Source organism: Pinus tabuliformis, chromosome 8 (genome assembly GCF_031772625.1).
Source record: "Pinus tabuliformis cultivar Carrire ecotype Pingquan chromosome 8, CPIR1, whole genome shotgun sequence".
Lineage (NCBI taxonomy): Eukaryota > Viridiplantae > Streptophyta > Pinopsida > Pinales > Pinaceae > Pinus > Pinus tabuliformis.
In genome coordinates this window covers 1905872751-1905880493 of record NC_142294.1, presented here as the reverse complement: position 1 = coordinate 1905880493, position 7743 = coordinate 1905872751, and the positions used below count along the sequence as shown (strand labels likewise).

The window sequence follows — 7743 nt, the reverse complement described above, 5'->3', positions numbered from 1 at the left end:
ATGAACAGAGAGAAAATAACTAAAAACTGCAAATAAACATTGTATACCTCCAGATCTTAAAAATGACGTAGCTCGGGCTACCAGAAACCTTTTCACTTAGAGCACGACGGTAAGAACAAGGCCAGCCAACCTTCCACCACGCCTCCCTTCTCCAGGCCGGAGGAGGGTGAGCCTGTCGAACTCTCGACCTATGGGAGAGGAAATTCTCTCTCTTGTATTTCTCTCTTGCCTAACCCTACTGAGGAATAGGTGCGTAGCTTAACCAAAGGAATAGCTCTTCTATTGGATATTTTCTATGGCTTACTCTTTATGACTGGCTTTGACTGACTCCTGCCTTACTTGCCTTATTACTTGCTCTAGCCTGTCGATTTCTCTATCTTTCTCTGGCAAGGCTCTATCTTTCTATCGCAAGGAAGGTCAGGTCACTGAAGTGTAGTGTAGACTCTTTCCTACCTCAATGAAATATAGAATCCCTTGCACTAGGAAGCGCAAGACCCTCCGGACCTTCCGTTCACCCTACTTAATAATGAAGCTTATGTCATTACGCTTTAGCAGAAAATGCTGCTATGGGCATATGTCATTATGCATTTCTGCCGTCATTACGCTTTTCCTCTCCTTATCAGTTGAGCCCCCTGTCGGGTCCTCTCCCGGTGGTCGAGCAACTAAAGTTCCTCTCCTTATCAGTCGAGCCCCCTGTCGGGTCCTTGCTTTCCTAGCGTCAAGCAAGCCCCTACCGGTCCTTGCCCGATTTTGAAAAGTAGATTTATTCCTATAAACGCACCCCCAACGATTAGCTGACGGGGGGTTCGCTCGCCTTCGTTTCCCTGGATATTGCTTTTACGGAGGATCCAACTTCCCCTTTAGCGCTTTATGGTCCGATGTTCACTTCCCTTTTACCCCCCTTACTACCGCTACTACCCGCTACTAAATTATTAGGTCCTTTTGAAGAAATCATCATAGTCCCCTTTCATACTACCCATTCTACTAAATCAGAGCTTCAACCTTGAGCGAGCTTTGATAGATCTACTGAACCGTTATAACGACCTACAGAAGATGACACCCATCATAAACCCCTAAAGAGAAGAGATACTCTGTACAGCTACACCTTAGGATAACTATCTTAATGCTCATACTGACGGAACTATCTTCTAAGGGATTCCTCACTGGAACAGATGCTCCTAACACAATAGAGCAGTCCTCTCGGCCCGAAAGCAGTCAGAAATAATAGATCTAGGAAACGTCAGTCAGATGCAGTTCTACCGGCTTCAGATTTGGATCACCAACAGATGCGGCCCTCAACTTGGCTCTAATACCATGTAGGAATTTACAGGGTAAGTTCCTCAGACAGAATACCAAAAAACACCGCTCACAACAAATCACAGATCAATACACTAGTATTGTTGACATAATTAAAACCCTCAAAGGGGGAAACAATCCACGACCTGAGCCAACGCGACCACTTCAAGCAATTTATTAATAAAAGAATGAAAATTTACACAAAATTCTCTCATGAACGGTTACCCTACAAATAACCCTCCATGCTCTTTAAATATAGATCATGGACCAATTGGGTGTTAAGCCACAGATAAGTGTCGGTAATACCGAGGAGAGAATGAACCGTCGAATCACTACATATCGTGACCGTCAGATTGTAAGTTACAAAAGTACATAGTAAAGAAACACACCTTACCTAACTCTACACTAGACCAAGTTATACTTAACTATTTCCTATCTGTCGGAATATCCTAACAAACCCAGTCAAAGTAATTCTTCCTTTCAATAGTATTCTTTGAGACTCTTCACCCTAGACCTTGACCAGACCTTCCCTCCACATCAAGTCAGCCTCTAGAAGATTGACCTCTTTCCTATCAACTTCGACTATGCAGGAACTTGCAATAGCTAATAGCTTCCGACCGCAGTTCAACTTGGAAGACTTCGATCTCCCAATCCATAGCACGAAACAGAGAGAGACCACCACCAAAATTTCGATTTTCCTTGACTCCTTAGACTTCCCCAAACTCGCATTCACTTTGGCTTCCCGACAACAAACTTTCCCAGCTTCCTACTTCGCACTCTTGCCCAACAAACAAATTTTCGCACTTCTGCCTAATAGAGAGAGAATGAGAAGTGATGCTCCAAATGAATTCAATGTCCTTCCTTTTATAGGCTTCTTGTGGGGTCAAATAGTGTCTTAGGTTGAATTGATCTTCCCTTAGGCCGACATGGTGTGGAGGTTACATAATTCGTATTTGACTCAATACTTAACCTTTTTACATGATTCAAAAGCCCAAAAAGGGTCTATTTAAATGTATAGTTATCCTATAGACTCAGAATAAATCCTAGAAGTCTTCAATGGGGAATTTGACCTAAAACATGGTGACCCAAGCATGAAACCCATGCTTTAATAAATCACAATAATAATAATACAAATTCTTTTCTTTATTCTTTTGACAAGTACATTACATAATGACTTAAGTACATTATTGAAGACCGAACATAGTTACTTTTTCCAACACAAGAAGCAACCTCTAATAGATCGAATTATTAAAATTATGCCCCAAACATAATTCTTATGAGTGTGACCCATTAAAAAAGAAAATACGAACAAGTGCCCGTGGGGAACCCTAATCAGTTCATATGGCCTACATCTGTAACTTGAACCCTGTGTTTGGCATGGTCTTGAATATTGAATGGTATGCTTTCATTGCCCACCTGTCAGTTGGAGATTTGATGTGGAAATGTGGCATGAGGGAAAATCTAAGTCGGAAAATCCTTTCTTGAAAACAAGGAACAACCTCTCCTGCTCGTAAAATAAGTCGAGATCCCTTATTTTCCCTGGCGCAATGAACACCTAATAAACGATGCCAATGTGCACACAAAAGAAAATCAATCAAATAAAGGGTAAAAGGGTGAGAAAGGCTTCCTGCGCAGAGAGGTGATGCAAGCAACTTCGTCGGGGTACTGAACAGGTCTACTGGTAGCGAAGCAATGTTTGTGATTTCTTGAGTGACTCCATTGAGGTACTGAACAGGACTGCTGGCAATGGAGCAACACCGAGAACTCATTTTAATTATGAATACCATTAATCCTTTGCCTTGTTCTCTACATCATCATAAGAGACTTACATGCGTGAGTTCTTATTTCACTGTGTAATGAACAACAAGACCTAGCTACAAGATAGATGGATGGCACCTCTGTAAGAGGTAAAGTAACCCAAGTGGTAACCACAACATCTAGTTCAATACTTTCTTGCATTATTAACGAGACTTGCTCTATTGTAGGGACAAAGGCAGAGATGTTGGGTTCTACTAGTGGTTCACCAATTGTTGTAGCGGCTACAACAACACCCAAAATTTTAGCCTAACACCAATTTTTGGGTCCCCCTATGCTTTTCAAGGTTCCAATGGTTACATTTGTGTTTTTGAATTGGTCAAACCTTTCAATGTCTTAGCTACCATCAAATCTTATGCGAGCTTATACTCTCATGATGTATGTTGCTTTTATCTGCGTGGAATCATGTTGGTTCGTGTTCTAGGGTTTGAGAAATTTTCTTGACATGTTTTACCTTGATTCCCACTCTCTAAGATACAAATTTAACTTGATTCCTCAACATAGTGGTTGCATGATCATGATTGGAATTGTATTGCATAAAAATACCACCTTCAATGATTAAGTCAATTCATACGCTTGAGGGTTAAATTGGTATGAGTAAAATGTTTGTTCACATATTTGGGATAAAGTCATTTAAACCATCCATATCACATGTAGTTGCAAAGTCATCCAAAAACACCTCTTACAATTTTACAACATCTCATTTTTCTATCTCATGCTTGCAATCCATTATGCATTTAAAGTTTTAGCATTTAAGATTGTAAAAGATCATGCCACATAATTTATTAATTCATATTATGTTTGGCCATCCAGGGTAGTCTTTCAGGGTTTTACATATGAAATGAATTTTGTCATTTGACAAAACCTTGGAAGAATAATGTGTGGCACTATAATCATGCCTTAGAGGACCCTGCTTTCCTAACATTATTCACACCTTTAAAGGAATATCCATTTCAGGTGGAAAGATGGAATTCATATTAGGTATGCCACCTGTTTTACGTGCCCATGAGTTAATCATCTAGGGAGCTTAATGATTCTCAAACAATTCAAGATTTTCTTTTAGTACCATTGGTAACCATATAGACATGGACGTTTATGTCCCTTCTTTCCAATTCAATGAAGCACATCCATAAAGTGAAGTACGCCCCTCCAAGAAACTAGCACATCTTCCCAAAAGGATTCACTTGGATTGTTGGGACAAATTCCTCTTAATTTTAGTCTTTACACATGCTTCAGATATAATAGGAAGTTATTCAAGATCTCCATTTTTAACACCAGATGATGTTACCTTTCTCCATTCCACAGAAATGAATGCTTATATGATGACAAGATGTTGGACGACATATTGGAATTCTTAAGCTATGAGGAATTTGCCAGTGATGGATGAATTTGTTCACATTGGTCTGTTTCTTTATTCTCTTATTTTCCAAAAATATGAATACCACAACTAGATGCTTTCTTCAGGGCTAAGCATAGGTTACCATAGATGCAAATAAATGTGGTAAATGACAGGGATTTCAATTTTCCTCTTTAAAAAAGGTCAGGGAATTGTGATGATCTTTACCTTCTTTATAGAGGTTTATGCCATTCTTTGATTTAAGTCCTGCTTCAACAACAACCAATGTGATGCTGGAGGGTTTTACTACCATGACGAATTTTTGACAAAGGGCTGTCTATTCCCAAAAAGAAGATTTCATTTATTACGTTCAGGTCTCAATATGAGTGGATCACTCCTAGTGGATAACAGTGACTGCTAGAGATTACTTCTAGTTAACAAGAATACCAAAATTCAACGACTTGGAGAAATTATAGCTATTCTGTAATCACATTGGTGAAATTATGGTTATAATGACTTGGTAGCAAAGGAAAATGCGACCCAATCACATCTTGACTATGCGATTTGCCTCAATCACATTATCTTTAGCTAAGTTGCATGTCCAGATGCAATTGCCTTAGTCGCATTACCCTTCCTTGAATTGTGTTCTCATCTATGATGGACATCGAGTGCATTTTCAGATGCGATTAATTGAAACCACATTTTGCTCCATTGGGTTGCATTCTCAAATGCAACTGGCATCCATCATTGTCCCACTTGCGACCTAATCTATCTCTATCACATGCGATTAGGACACCTCACACTTCCAAGATGCGACCTTGCCTATACTTGAAAAATGTGACTAGCTTAAGTCATTAATCCCATTGTAGGTTGCACTTACATGTATCAATGGCACTGTAATCTGAAAGTGCGAGTTACGTAGAACTACGACTCAAGGACACAACTCACCCTATAAACAAAAATTGTGACTTTTATTACCAATACTCTTTGGTTATAAAATGAAACACCCCCTATTCACTTTATATTCGCTTGATCCCTTTGATGTTGGACCATCTTTCTCACTAGGGTTCATGATTTATGACTGGAATTGAATCTAGCTTGAGGTGAGGTTGCAATTGGACCTGTAAGCTTATTGTTATTGGAAGAGGCTCTCAAAAGTAAATCAACATCACTGGCAAGCTCAAATGACCTTTTAAAAGCACCTACAAATTATTTCCTTATGGCCAAAGGAGATTTCTTTCAATGCACTTGCCACCATGACCACCAAATGTCAATGGAGATGGTGATAGTTCAGATTGGAGGTTTACACGATTGACCAGATAATGTATCTCATTTGTTCTAATACAACATAATAGTATGCAGTCTACGTGTTGGTCAACCATTGTTTTGCTCTCCTCTGAAGCATGTAACAAATTGACGCTTTCTCAATTCACTATACAAATGGCCAAGATTACTAAAACACATTTTTACATGGTATGGCTCAAGTTGTAGTGCCTGTAATGTGTGATGGGCAATATTTGTGATTGTTGGGAGCAGGGCAGGCATTTATTAGCACCATTCTCCACGCATTGAGCTCAAATTCTATCATGCACATGGAATATTATTAGTTGTTTCATTTGATATTTAATGGAACACATACTTTGGTAACATGAACATTCATCAACATAAAATTCTCCAAGGAAGAAGATATTACTCTAAACATAAAGAGCTTTCATATGAAAATATGACTTTTCTCTCCAATTATACCTCCTACACTATAAGGATCTACAAATCCTAGGTATTCAGATTAGAATACAAAGAATGCAAATAAACTAGCCAAAGAGATTATGAACTTCAATCTTGCTTCAATTGAAAATCACATGGGTGTTCAGAGTTTATTATTTGAGCATGTGTTAAGTTGGTGGAGATACATATTTTCAAAAATTTCTTCCTCCATATTAGACTTTCAAGCCATCATGTATTTTCATAGATTCCCTACAACAATACAAAAACAACTATGAAGAGTACGACAAAAATAACTCAGTTGTTCCAGGTGTAAATGTAATTGGGATATAAGAGCACCTCATGGTGATGGGAAAGAAGCACTTGTGTTGGTCGCGCCTTTTCTGTCAGACAACATTCATATAGGGAATGCGTTTTCTTTAGGTATAGGATATTCACTATTCTATTTATTCAACAAAACTTTTGGCTTGCCAAAGATTTTGTGTCGCTGGCTACAGGCTCAAAATATGGCACTCATGTTGTTGTTGCAACATGGCTAAAGGACTATCATGAACCTATATTTTTTCACTCGTCTTCTTTTTTGAAGTATGAATAACTTGTTGATGGCCCACATCCCACAGAGGAAAAAGGACCTCCTAATAAACAATTTGACTATAACACACTAGATGAATTTCAGCGTGTAGGGACTATTGTTGATGCTTTAGTCTTTAAAGTTCAGGAAAAATTAGATCCAAACTGATAAAGATAACCCCATGAAGTTATTGATTTGGGATGCCTTATCCTGTTTAACCTTATTTGTGGGACGTGATGTCTTAGGCATAATTTATCCCAAGTTTGGCATATGGTAAGAAGCATCCAAGGAACCTCATATTGAAGGTTGGGTTGCTTTGAAAGCATTTACCCTCAAAATTACTATTATTGGCTTGGTGATTATATCGATTATTAATTTTACTGCTGCGCAACTAGGGTTTTCCTTTCTATAGAATGACTCACCAAGGTATTCAAGGCATCCCCACATGTTGCTTCCATGCCCATAGCTATGTCATGTACTTCATTATATCATTAAAGGTAGAGAATGCTAACGCTGATGAAGAACCAAAGGTGGAAACAAGTGAATTGACTCCATGCAAGCTTCTAGCACTGTTTATTCAAAGCATGTGTGGATTCCTCTTGAGCTTCCTTTTGTTGTAAATATGATTTTGTCATATTTTACCAAAAGTCGTTAGACATTATAGAGTCATGAGGGTAGGTGAAAGGTCATGGTAGGTGAACACTCACCTTATTTCTATAAATATACCCTCATGCCTTATTAGAAGGGACTTCAACACTTGAGCTAGGCTAGCATTAGGTAGTTGTTTCGTGCTTAAAGAGCTAGAGGCACACAACACTTGGTAGATAATAAGGTGAGTTATGGTGATGCTAGGGTTTTACTTTGAATCTGTTATGAACAACTCATGTTCCATTATTGGGCTTTGATGGTTTGCAAGAGATGTACTTGAACTTGCAACATGAATAATGAGAAGTTCTTCGCTTTCGACCTTGATTCTCGTGCATCTTCATAGTGGTTGTATTGG

At 38.7% G+C, this 7743-nt stretch overlaps 1 pseudogene; it reads left to right on the top strand.

Moving 5' to 3' along the window:
* Nucleotides 1-6207: 6207 nt before the first annotated feature.
* Nucleotides 6208-7017, top strand: LOC149244051 (uncharacterized; annotated as a pseudogene).
* The last annotated feature ends 726 nt before the right edge of the window (nucleotides 7018-7743 follow it).